This window comes from Macaca thibetana, chromosome 9 (assembly GCF_024542745.1).
Source record: "Macaca thibetana thibetana isolate TM-01 chromosome 9, ASM2454274v1, whole genome shotgun sequence".
Classification (NCBI taxonomy): domain Eukaryota; kingdom Metazoa; phylum Chordata; class Mammalia; order Primates; family Cercopithecidae; genus Macaca; species Macaca thibetana.
The window spans coordinates 94,537,023-94,551,152 of record NC_065586.1 but is presented as its reverse complement, the minus strand read 5'-3'; the positions used below and the strand labels follow the sequence as shown (position 1 = coordinate 94,551,152).

The 14,130-nt window shown below is 38.3% G+C and overlaps 1 protein-coding gene across 1 annotated transcript in view; it reads left to right on the top strand.

Annotated features, from left to right (window-relative positions):
- Positions 1–14,130, top strand: part of HPSE2 (heparanase 2 (inactive)) — a 792,879-nt gene that overhangs the window by 737,610 nt on the left and 41,139 nt on the right. The gene's annotated exons all lie outside the window — the stretch shown is intronic.

Below are 14,130 nucleotides of genomic sequence, written 5' to 3'. Positions count from 1 at the left end.
CGCCACCACGCCTGGCTAATTTTTTTTGTATTTTTAGTAGAGACGGGGTTTCACCATGTTAGCCAGGACGGTCTTGATCTCCTGACCTTGTGATCCACCAGCCTTGGCCTCCCAAAGTGCTGGGATTACAGGCGTGAACCACTGTGCCCAGCCGCCATTTGACAATTTTAAGTAAAGTAGTCAAAAAATGGGTTGGAGGGACAGCAAGGGAAATAGTAGCTTTCAAAATTTCCAAAGATGCTTAAGTCACATGAAAACTTTCTGGATCTGCCTTGCAGCTCCCTCTCTGTGGAGGAAGCGGAGCAGCAGAGGCCTTTCCCTCATATTAGCTCTGGCATCCTGCCACATCTGGTGCAAAAACCAATGGTAATGTTCCACTCCATTTCTTCTTGGCTCTCCAAGGTCAAATATCTAGATGAAAAGTAGCTACTGGTTTAGCATTTGTGCCTATTAGAATTAATTAGGTTTTTACAACTTTGGAAATCACACAACAGGCTCCAGGAAGGAAAAATATCTGTCATTTTGCCATCACACTTCAGAGCATTTATAATTCCCAAAAGCAAAAACCGTTGAGATTAAACAAGCGCATGCACCTGCAGCAAGGCCTGTCAGTGCCCAGGAAAACCATGACCTTCAAACTTTGCAGTTATTTCATTCTCATCAGCTTCAGGAGGTGAATCTTAATTTGATCATTTATTCAATCAAAGAATATTTATTAAATTCCAATATCTATGGCACTGGGAATGCAAAGATATAGGCCCTGATCTCAAGAAACTTCCTTCCAACCATCCTAAACCATCCCAAAACGCGTGCACACACACACACACGCACACACACACCATAGTTATGTTTTCAGGGCAACTTGAAGCATACCTATGTACATAGTGGAATATTTTCATGAGGTAAAAAATATATTTTAATTAATAAAAAGAAACAGCAACACATGGCTGGGCATGGTGCCTCACGCTTGTAATCCCAGCACTTTGGAAGGCCAAGGGCGGGCGGATCATGAGGTCAGGAGATCAAGACCATCCTGGCTAACATGGTGAAACCCTGTCTCTACTAAAAATACAAAAATTAGCCAGATGTGGTGGCATGTGCCTGTAGTCCCAGCTACTCTGGAGGCTGAGGCAGGAGAATTGCTTGAATCTGGGAGGCAGAGGTTGCACTGAGCCGAGATCACGCCACTGCACTCCAGCCTAGATGACAGAGCACGACTCTGTCTCAAAAAAAAAAAAAAACACAGCAACACATTAAATACTTCATTAAATACTTTTATGTATGAGGCACTATGATAGATGTTTCCAGATATATTATCTCATTAAATCCTGATGAGGAAACTGAAGTTTAGAGTCAGTACATAACTTTGTAGAATTTGCATATGTGTTTCAATTCTAAGCAAATTATTTTCCACTTTGGTTTCTTGGTGAAGCTGTCCCCAAATTCCTCCAGTTATAAAAAATAATTTCCTCTTCTGAATTCCCAAAGTATTACAAACGGTTCCCGCTCATGTGATGTTTACTTTAGTCAGCCTCATTTCACAGAGGGTTGTTTACATGCATCTTTGGCCCTGCGACCCTCCATGACAGAAGGATGTGTTGTTCATCTTTGCATTCCCCCAGGCCACACAGGAAACCTTACATACCACGAATACCTGCTCAGAAAATGCTTGTAGAATGAAAGGACCAACTAACATATTCACTGCTGTGCCTGAGTTGGTCAGAGCCCAGGGTCAGAGTCCAGGACCACAACCCAGTTTCCCCTTCTCACCCCTGGCTCTGTAGTACATCATCAAGAGTCTCATGGGCCTGCAGTGTAGACAGTCCAGTTAACAAAACCAAGCCTGATCACACTTCCATAAGCAGGTTCCCTTTGCCACCTTTCTGGCCTAGCAGTGCACACTCCACCGGTTTGCTCTCAGGAAACCAGACTCCAGGTTGCAGCTCATGCAGGTCCTGGCAAAAAGCTAGAGACGAGATCTCAGCAGAGGATTTGGGAGCCTGAGTATTCAGGGCATGGTCTAGAAAGGGGTGCGAGCTCAGGGTGGGCATAAGTCCTTGGTCCTGTGGACTTGCCCCATGCAAAGGGGTGGGACTGAAGGAGAGCTGGAGCTTGGCCTTCTGAGACAAGGGTGTTCTTGGCCAGCTATAGGTATTGGATATAGTAAACCTGAGAAATAGTGAGTGTAGTAAGTAAAGACAAAACATTTCAAAAATATGCATTGGATTCATATTTATCGGTAAATGTGATTTAAAAAAAAAACTTCAGAACTAAATTTCAGGAAGACATCATGCACATTTGTGAGTTAGCATTATTACTTTGTTTGATTCTTTTTTCTTTTAGTACACTCCCTGGGAAAATGACTCTTGTGCTAATATCTGAGTTTGAGTTAACAAAGTGTGCTTTCATGTGTTCGTGTGTGTGTGTGTGTGTGTGTGTGTGTGTGTGTGTATCCCTGGCAAAGCTTGATAGCACTAAGCTTTTGTGGCTGAGGTGGAATAGGAGGGGCAGGATGAGGAGAGAAGAGAAATCCTGCTGTTGTTGCTGTACTACCAGCAGCCATCCCAACCTCCCGAGTTAAGCATTTGAGTATTTAAAAAGCTATGAAGCCGGGCACGGTGGCTCACACCTGTAATCTCAGCACTTTGGAAGGCGGAGGCGGGTGGATCACGAGGTCAGGAGTTCGAGACCAGCCTGGCCAAGGTGGTGAAACTCCATATCTACTAAAAATACAAAAACTAGGTGGGCGTGGTGGCAGGCACCTGTAATCGCAACCACTCGGAAGGCTGAGGCAGGAGAATCACTTGAACCCGGGAGGCAGAGGTTGCAGTGAGCTGAGATCATACCGCTGCACTCTAGCCTGGGTGACAGAGCAAGACTCCATCTCAAAAACAAAAAAGGCAAAAAAAGCTATGAATCCTGTTTTATGCTCATTCTGTATATCCAGTCAATCACCAAATCTTATCAATGCTATCTCCTTAATATCTCCCAAACCTCTCTTCTAAGTTAACTTTCTCACCTTAATGAAAACTATCATCTTTCATCCAAACTAACCTCTTTTTTATTCTTCTTCGGTTTTTTTGTTTGTTTTTGTTTTTGTTTTTTTTTTGTTGTTTTTTTTTTTTTTTTTTTTTTTTTTTTTTGAGACAGAGTCTCTGTCACCAGGCTGGAGTGCAGTGGTGCGATCTTGGTTCACTGCAACCTCCGCTTCCTGGGTTCAAGTGATTCTCCTGCCTCAGCCTCCCGAGTAGCTGGGACTGCAGACACACACCACCACGCCCAGCTAATTTTTGTATTTTTAGTAGAGACGGGGTTTCACCATGTTGGTCATGATGGTCTTGATCTCTTGACCCTGTGATGCGCCTGCCTAGGCCTCCCAAAGTGCTGGGATTACAGGCATGAGCCACCACGCCCAGCCCCATCTAAACTAACCTCTGAAGTGGTTTCCTTCAATTTACTTTCTACATAGCTGTGAAAGTCAACTTGCTAAATGTAAATTGAATAATGCCATTTTCTCTCTTAAAATTCTGCAGTGGCTTCTCATTTATTGTAAGATGAATTCTGAAATCCTTAGGTCTATGTGATCTGCCCTACCACCCTCATCTTGTCCCACTATTGCCTTCACTTGCTGAGCTCCAGCTGAATTCGTCTGCTTTCAAATTCCCAAACACACCAAACTCCTTCCCATCTCACAGTATTTGCGTATGCTCTTTCTGTTGCCCCAGACACTTTATGTCCCCTCCCTTCTTTTCCTCAAATCTTAAATGTTCCTTCATGAGAGACTTCTTCCCTGGCCCTCAGACATGGTCACATGTTCTAATGTCTGCTCTCAGAGTCCTGCCCTACTTTTTCTTACCATTAGCACTACTAAAATTAATTTTTTAACTCATTGGCTTAAGGACTGTCTTTCTTGCTAGGTTAGAAACATCATGATGCCAAGAACTTAAGCATAGTAGGCATTCCATAATTAAATTCTAGCACCTCCTATAGCCAGGCACTCTACTAGGCACTGGGCTATAGGAATTGGTAGGGAGTCTTAGACCTCGGGAAACACATAGTTGAGCAATTAATCCAGCAAATTCTGTAAACTTCTGTCAGTTTCTCTTTTCCTATTTATTTTGGTTCAACTCATTCCATATACTACTTTGTCTAGCTTTCAGACAGCAATTGACTTTTTGACAAATACTAAAGAAAAAGAAAAGATTTAAAACCTCTGTCTTTTTAGTGTCATCTGCTATTAGTTTTCCCTCTCCAACTAATAAATGGACACTATTTTTCTTCATCCTCTTCTCACGTCTAATACATTTAAAGAATGTCTGTCTGTGTCTGTCTTTGACCTTTGGAAATTGTAATATATGCCTTCCTTTAGATTTTTTTTATTATTGACATAAAAAAAACATTGTATTTGCCTTCCTTCTTAATGACTCTTACTGTCTGCAAAGTTTTCATTACCTTCCATCTTCCAGGCAATGTCTTTGTTGTTATTGTTAGATGTGTCTGTGTATTCTTTCTTTTTATCTTGTCCTGTGCATAAAGATAACTTTTATGCATTTTCATGTCATTGCTTTAAGAAATATTCAGGAGTCATTTCATTTGTTTCATTTTATTTATGATTATATAAATGGAACCTAGTCATAATAAAATAAAAGAAAGAAAGATGGGGAGGGAAGAAGGGAAGGAAAGAAAAGAAGGAGGAACAAAGGGAGGGAGGAAGTGAGATGGAAATCTAATTTGATTCTGCTGAGAGCTGGTTTACATAAGGACATGATAAGGACAGAGAGGGGGAGGATGGAGTTTGAAAAAAATAGCTAGAATACATAGGGAACTGAGAGAAATGCAAGGATGAAAAAGGAGTCTGAAAATGGTATATGGAGCTAAGAAAAGGTGAAAATTCCACATTCACCTGACTTTCAACCCACCATCAGCTAACTTACAAACCAAAACCCTCCATTGCCCTGAGGGAAGATAAGGTAAACTAACAGCAAATCATCACAAACTCTTCTCTCATTGGGTAAAACAATTCAGAGATGCCAGCCTATACCTGGGTCAATAATGTCATCTTCCTAAAGGAAGCTCTGATAAACAAATAATATAAAACTTTTCATGTATTATCTTTTAAATATGTTATTTGACACATACAAAACATTATCTGTGCCTATATGTTACTTTTAAAGCAAAATAATACACTCAGGACCTGTGAATCCACCACTCCACCCCAAAACTAAAACATTACCAAAAACCCCATCAACCTGTGAGTTCCCTTACTGCCCCATTTCCCTGATTTCTCCGGTCCCACCCAAGGTAACCATTATTTTAAATTTTATGATTATCAACCTACTCATATACACATATACACACAACTTTATTACAAATATGTATGTGCTTAAGCAATATTCATGAGCTAATTGTAAACAAATATTTTTAAAAACAGAAATGGCAAACATTTGCCTACAGTATATGAGAAGCATACAACTATTACCTACATCACATGTTTTACCTGGTTACACTATCCTTGGATTGGGGATGGGAGTAAATTTGAAGGCTTTTGTCCAGTAATGTACACTTTTGGAAATGGAAATGAAGAGATCCATCACAAATAGTTTTCATAGAATATCAAAAGGATTGGCAGGGAGAATAGAAACAGAGAAGCACTTTGAAAGCACTCTCTAGAAACAGAAAATCAGGCCAGGTTCAGAAGCTCACACCTGTAAATCCCAGTGCCAGTGCTTTGTGAGGCCAAGCTGAGAGGATCACTTGAGACCACGAGTTTAAGACCAGCCTGGGCAACATAGCAAGGCCCTGTTTCTACAAAAAAATGTAAAATTTAGCTGGGTATAGTGGTGCACACGTGTAGTCCTAGCTGGGGGAAGGACTTGTGAGGCTGGGGGAAGCTGAGGCAGGAGGATCACTTGAACCCAGGAGGTTGAGGCTGCAGTGAGCTGTGGTTACACACCGTTGCACTCCAGCATGGGCAACAAAGCAAGACCTTGTCTCAAAAAAAAGAAAGAAAAGGAGAAAGAAATGGAAAATCAGTGAATCTGCCAACAGGACAAGTTTGGTAGTTAACACTGTATTTTCCTTATTGATTTGCATACTACTAAATGGTTAATAGCAAACTCCTAAAAATAAAATGTTTTTTGACTTAATTCTCTAAACTGAAAAGGTTTTCACGTTTTCTCCTCCATTAAAGATTTATTTTCATTATAAAAGATCTAGGACCATTTCTTTAATAGAGAAAAATTACATGATTGGGAACTTTCACCTTCAAAGCAGAAAGAGAAAATAAAGATTCCCTCCTTGGAAGGAGTTCTTTTTCAGTTTTGTTTACATCTTTACGGATAAAAAGACTCAGTATCATAAAAACGTAAATTCTCCTCATTTGAATTATAAATTCTATGCAATTCCAAAGTTCCAACAGATTTTGTTTAGATACCAGATAATCTGATGCTGAAGTGTCTACAACGGAGCAAAGACTAAAGACTTACAAAGCCATTTCTGAAGAGTAAGAAAGGAGGACTCGCTCTATCAGATTTCAACACATAGTATAAAACTATGGTAATTAAAACAGTGTGGTATTAGTTCAGGACAAAGAAACAGGGCAGAATAGAGAGCTCAGAAACAGACTCATGAATATGTGGGAGTTTAATATAGGACACAAGGCATTTCAGATCACTAAAGAAAGGAGAGATGATTTAATAAATGATGCTGGTATAATTGGATTATCCATATGGAAAAATATGAAATTAGATACCTGTCTCATAAATACCCCAGACTAATTCTAGATTGGTTAAAGACTCATCCATGAAAGAAAAAAAACTTTAAAAGTTTAAAAAGAAAATATAGAATATCTTTATGAACTACATATAGGGAAGGACTTCTTAAACAACACACAGAAAGAGATAATTAAGAAGTCTGAAAGCAATGAGTGTGGGCAAGATGTAAATCAAGAGGAGATCATACGGACACTGGTGGAGGGAGTATAAGTTGGAATAGCTAGAATCACTTTGGGAAACAACTGGGCATTATCCTGTAAAGTGTCATACATATACCTGTATATGACACAGCAATTCCACTCTTAGGTATATACTCTAGAACGAGCTTCTTAAACTTTAATGAGCATCAGAATCACCTGGAGTGTCACACAATTTTGGATCCTCACTCCCTGGAGATTCTAAATCATTAGGTCTGGGGTGAAGTCTGTTAATTTTGGTTTCTTTGAAGCACCCAGCTAATGAAGTTGCTGCTAGTCTCCAATCACAGTCGGAGTAACATTCCTCTAGATTTTTCGCTTGTGTGTAAGGAAACAGGAATAAGAATTTCAAAACCACATTGCTTATAGTAGCAAAAGTCTGGACACAAATATCCATCAGTAGGAGAATAGATAAATAAACTGTAGGATGTTCACACAATGAATTATTATACAAAATTAAAAAGGAACAAACTGTAAGTGCATGTAACAACCTGGATGAATCTTAGAAGCATAAAGTTAAGTGAAAAAATTAAGACACGGGAAATTACATAGCACTTTTATAAAGCTAACACACTGAATAATATACTGCTTAGGAGTACATATGTGGATAAAGCTATAAAATATAAAGTAAGGAAATTAATGGCAAACAGAAGAATCACACAACTCAATGCAACAGTGTGGGTATTACGGTAGCCTTTTTTTTTTTTTTTTTTTTTTTTTTTTTTTTGAGATGGAGTCTCACTCTGTTACCCAGGCTGGAGTGCAGTGGTGCAATCTCAGCTCACTGCAAGCTCCACCTCCTGGGTTCATGCCATTCTCCCGCCTCAGCCTCCCAAATAGCTGGGACTACAGGTGCGTGCCACCACGCCCAGCTAATTTTGTTTTTGTATTTTTAGTAGAGACGGGGTTTCACCATGTTAGTCAGGGTGGTCTCAATTTCCTGACCTCGTGATCCGCCCACCTTGGCCTCCTGAAGTGCTGGGATTACAGACTTGAGCTACCATGCCCTGCCCTATTATGGTAGCTTTTACAGTGGATGGTAGGTTCTCACGTGCTTCAGAACTATCATGTAAGTTACATAAAGTCTGCTGTATATGGAAAACATATACATAATATACATAAAATGAAAAAAAATGAGAGTCAGACAATAAGGTGAGCTAAAGGAGACAAGAAAAGATTATGAGGAAACTAAAATTATAATAACAATTAAAATGTTCATTGGACATGGTAAATAACAGAAATAGTCCTGGAGAAAATAGGTAGCAACATGGAAGACAAACTTGAGACAACCTCTTGCAGGTGAAACACAAAATGTTTAAAAAATAATCAGAAAGGAGATGACAGATGTGCAGAACTGAGGATGGAGATCTAATAGATTCCTGAAGCAGAGATTGGAGCAATAGAAAGAAATAAGAATTCAAAGCTATATTTATTTATTTATTTCACCTTTAATATTCTACCTTAATCCAAACAAATCTAAATAAGTTATTGAGTGATTTTTTTCCCATAAGTTATTGGGGTAAAGGTGGTATTTGGTTACATGAGTAAATTCTTTTGTGGTGATTTGTGAGATTTTGCTGTGCCCATCACTGAAAAGTATACACTGCACCCTGTTTGTAGTCTTGTATCCCTTGCTCCCCTCCCACTCTTCCCCCCGAGTCCCTAAAGTCCACTGTATCATACTTAGGCCTTTGCATCCTCAGCTCCCACATATCAGTGAGAATGGTTTTCCATTCCTGAGTTAGTTTACTTAGAATAATAGCCTCCAATCTCATCCAGGCCACTGCAAATGCCATTAATTCATTTCTTTTTATGGCTGAGTAGTATTCCATTGTATAAATATATCACAGTTTCTTTATCCACTCGCTGATTGGTGGGCATTTGGGTTGGTTCCATGATTTTGCAATTGTGAATTGTGCTGCTATAAACATGAGTGTGCAAGTATCTTTTTCATAGAATAACTTATTTTCCTCTGGGTAGATACCCAGTAGTGGGATTGCTGGATGAAATGGTAGTTCTACTTTTAGTTCTTTAAGGAATCTCCACACTGTTTTCCATAGTGGCTGTACTAGTTTACATTCCCACCAGCAGTGTAGAAGTGTTCCCTGATCACTGCATCCATACCAACAACTACTGGTTTTTTGATTTTTTTGATTACAGCCATTCTTTCAGGAATAAGGTGGTATTGTATTGTGGTTTCGATTTGCATTTCCCTGATCGTTAGTTGTGTTGAGCGTTTTCTTTTTTTTCTTTTTCTTTTTTTTTTTTTTTTTTTTTTTTTTTTTTTTTTCATATAGAGTCTTGCTTTTGTCACCCAGGTTGGAGTGCAATGGCACAATCTTGGCTCACTGCAACCTCCACCTCCCGGGTTCCAGCAACTCTCCTGCCTCAGCCTCCTGAGTAGCTGAGATTACAGACGCCTGCCACCATGTCCAGCTAATTTTTGCATTTTTAGTGGAGACGGGGTTTCACCCTTTTGGCCAGGCTGGTCTCAAACTCCTGACTTCAGGTGATCTACACGCCTCAGCCTCCCAAACTGCTGGGATTACAGGCATGAGCCACCGTACCTGGCCCATTGAGCATTTTTTCATGTTTGTTGGCCATTTGTACATCTTCTTTTGAGTATTGTCTATTCATGTCCTTAGACCACTTTTTGATGGATTGTTTTTTTTCTTACTGATTTGTTTGAGTTCATTGTAGATTCTGTTCTAATCCTTTGACGGATGTATAGGTTATGAAGATTTTTTCCCTCTCTGTGGGTTGTCTGCTTACTCTGCTGACTGTTCCTTTTGGCGTGCAAAAGCGCTTTAGTTTAATTAAGTCCCAACTATTTATGTTTGTTTTTATTGCATTTACTTTTGGGTTCTTGTTCATGAAATCCTTGCCTAAACCAATGTCTAGATGGTTTTTCCTTCTGTGTGTTGTTTAAGAAGTCCTTCCCTATATGTAGTTCATAAAGATATTCTATATTTTCTTTTTAAACTTTTAAAGTTTTTTTTCTTTCATGGATGAGTCTTTAACCAATCTAGAATTAGTCTGGGGTATTTATGAGACAGGTATCTAATTTCATATTTTTCCATATGGATAATCCAATTATACCAGCATCATTTATTAAATCATCTCTCCTTTCTTTAGTGATCTGAAATGCCTTGTGTCCTATATTAAACTCCCACATATTCATGAGTCTATTGTCTTCTAGAATTATTATAGTTTCAGGTTGTAGATTTGAGTTCTTAATCCAGCTTGAGCTGATTTTTGTATAAGGTGAGAGATGAGGATCCAGTTTCATTCTCCTACATGTGGCTAGCCAGTTATCCCAGCACCATTTGTTGAAAAGTGTAACGTTTCCCCACTTTATGTTTTTGTTTGCTTTGTCAAAGATCAGTTGGCTGTAAGTATGTGGGTTTATTTCTAGGTTCCCTATTCTGTTCCATTGGTCTGTGTGCCTATTTTTACACCATTACCATGCTGTTTTGGTGACTGTGGTCTAACAGTATAGTTTGAAATCAAGTAGTGTGCGATGCCTCCAAATTTGTTCTTTTTGCTTAGTCTTGCCTTGGCTATGCAGGCTCTTTTTTGGTTCCATATGAATTTTAGAATTGTTTTTTCTAATTCTGTGAAGAATAGTGGTGGTATTTTGATGAGGATTGCATTGAATTTATAGATTGCTTTTGGAAGTATGGTCATTTTCATAATATTGACATCCATGAGCATGGGATGTGTTTCCATTTGTTTGTGCCATCTGTGATTTCTTCCAGCAGTGTTTTGTAGTTTTCCTTGTAGAGGTCTTTTACCTCCTTGATTGGTATATTTTTAACTATTTCTTTTTTTTTGCAGCTTTGTAAAAGGGGTTGAGTTCTTCATTTGATTCTCCACTTGGTTGCTGTTGGTGTATAGAAGAGCTACCGATTTGTGCACATTAATCTTGTATTCAGAAACTTTGCTGAATTATTTTATTAGTTCTAGGAGCTTTCTTGGAGGAATCTTTAGGGGGTTCAGAGTAAACGACCTTATCATCAGCACACAGTGACAGTTTGACTTCCTCTTTACCGATTTGGATGCCCTTTCTTTCTCTTGTCTAATTGCTCTGGCTAGATTTTCCAATACTATGTTGAAGAGGAGTGAGGAGAGTGGGCATCCTTGTCTTTTTCCAGTTCTCAGAGCGAATGCTTTCAACTTTTCCCCATTCAGTATTATGTTGGCCGTGGTTTGTCACAGATGGCTTTTATTACATTGAGGTATGTCCCTCGTATGCCGACTTTGCTGGAGAGTTTTAATCATAAAGGGATGCTGGATTTTGTCGAGTGCTTTTTCTGCATCTATTGACATGATCATGTGATTTTTGTTTTCAATTCTGTTTATGTGGTGTATCACATTTATTGACTTGCATATGATAAACCATTCCTACATCCCTGGTATGAAATCCACTCGATCATGTTGGAATATCATTTTGATATGTTGTTGGATCAATCCAATCAGCTAGTACTTTGTTAAGGATTTTAGCATCTATATTGATCAAGGATATTGGTCTATAGTTTTCTTTTTTGGTTATATTCTTTCCTGGTTTTGGTATTAGGGTGATGCTGGCTTCATAGAATGAATTATGGAGGGTTCCTTCTTTCTCTATCTTTTGAATAGCGTCAAAAGAATTGGTACCAATTCTTTGAGTGTCTGGTATAATTCTGCTGTGAATCCATCTAGTCTTGGACTGTTTTTTGTTGGTAATTTTTTAATTACAATTTCAATCTCACTGCTTGTTATTGGTCTCTTCAGGGTATCAAATTCTTCCTGATTTAAGCTAAGAGGGTATTTTTCCAGGAATTTATCTACCTCTTCCAGGTTTTCTAGTTTATGTGCATAAAGGTGTTCACAGTAGCCTTGAATGATCTTTCGTATTTCAGTGGTGTCAGTTGTAATATCTCCTGTTTTGTTTCTTAATGTGGTTCTTAGACTTTCTCTCTTCTTAATCTTCTATTTTGGATTAATCTTGCTAATGGTTTATCAATTTTATTTATCTTTTTAAAGAACCAGCTGTTTGTTTCATTTATCTTTTGTATTTTTTGTTTGTTTCTATTTCATTTAGCTCTGCTCTGATCTTGGTTATTTCCTTTCTTCTTTTGGGTTTGGGTTTGTTTTGTTCTTGTTTCTCTAGTCCCTTGAGGTATGACTTTAGAATGTCAGTTTGTGCTCTTTCAGTCTTTTCGATGTAGACTTTTAGGGGCTATGAACTTTCCTCTTAGCACCACCTTTGTTGTATTCCAGAGGTTTTGACAGGTTGTGTCATTATTGTCATTTAGTTTGAATAATTTTTTTATTTCTATCTTGATTTCGTTTTTGACCCAGTGCTCATTCAGGAGCAGGTTATTTAATTTGCACGTATTTGCATGGTTTTGAAGGTTCCTTTTGGAGTTGATTTCCAGTTTTATTCCACTGTGGTCTGAGAGAGTACTTGATATAATGCCAGTTTTCTTGAATTTATTGAGGTTCATTTTATGGACTGTCATATGTTCTATCTTGGAGAAAGTTCCATGCAGTGTTGAATAGAATGTGTATTCTGCAGTTGTTGGATGAAATGTTCTGTATATATCTGTTAAATCCATTTGTTCCAAGGTATAGTTTAAATCCATTGTTTCTTTGTTGACTTTCTGTCTTTTGATGTCCTGTCTAGTGCTGTCAGTGGAATATTGAAGTCTCCCACTATTTTGTGTTGCTGTCTATCTCATTTCTTAGGTCTATTAGTAATTGTTTTATAAATTTGGGTGTTCCGATGTTAGGTGCATATATGTTTAGGATTGCCATATTTTCCTGTTAGACAAGGCCTTTTACCATTATATAATGCCCCTCTTTGTCTCTTTTAACTGCTGTTGCCTTAAAGTTTGTTTTGTCTGATAAAAGAATAGCTACCCCTCCTTGCTTTTGGTGTCCATTTGCATGAAATGCCTTTTTCCACCCCTTTAAGTTTATGTGAGTCCTTATGGGTTAGGTGAGTCTCTTGAAGGCAGCAGATAGTTAGTTGGTTGGTGAGTTCTTATCCATTCTACAGTTCTGTATCTTTTAAGTGGAGCATTGAGGCCATTTACATTCAATGTTAGTATTGAGATGTGAGGTACCTTTGTATTCGTCATGCTACTTGTTGCCTGAGTACCTTGGTTTGTTTTTTGTTTTTGCTTTTTAACTTGTATTTTTGTTTTATAGGTCCTGTGTGATTTATGCCTTAAAGAGGTTCTGTTTTAATGTGTTTCCAGGATTTGTCTCAAAGTTCAGAGCTCCTTTTAGCAGTTCTTGTAGTGGTGGTTTGGTAGTGGCGAATTCTCTTAACATTTGTTTGTCTGAAAAAGACTGTATCTTTCCATCATATAGGATGCTTAGTTTCATTGGATTCAAAATTCTTGGCTGATAATTGTTTTGTTTCAGGAGGCTGAAGATAGGGCCCCAATCCCTTCTAGCTTGTAGGGTTTCCACTGAGAAATCTGCTGTTAATCTAATAGGTTTTCCTTTATAGGTTACCTGGTGTTTCTCTCTCACAGCTTTTAAGATTCTTTCCTTCATCTTAACTTTAGATAACCCGATGACAACGTGATGATCTTTTTGCAATTTCCCAGGTGATTTTGTGCTTCTTGTATTTGGATGTCTAGGTCTCTAGCAAGGTCAGTTAAGTTTTCCTCAATTATTCCCCCAAATATGTTTTCCAAACTTTCAGATTTCTCTTCTTCCTCAGGAACACCAATTATTCTTAGGTTTCATCACTTAACATAATCCCAGACTTCTCAGAGGCTTTGTTCATATTTTCTTATTCTTTTTTCTTTGTCTTTGTTGGATTAGGTTAATTTGAAGACCTTATCTTTGAGCTCTGAATTTCTTTTTTCTACTTGTTCAATTCTATTGCTGAGACTTTCCAGAACATTTTGCACTTCTACAAGTGTGTCCAATGTTTCCTGTAGTTTTAATTGTTTTTTCTTTATGCTATCTATTTCCTTGAATATTTCTCCCTTCACTTCTTATATCGTTTTTTGGATTTCCTTGCATTGGGCTTCAGCTTTCTCTGGTGCCTCCCTGATTAGCTTAATAACTAACCTCCTGAATTTACTGAATTTACTGAGTAAATCCCTGATTTACTCTTTTTCAGGTAAATCAGGGATTTCTTCTTGGTTTGGATCCAT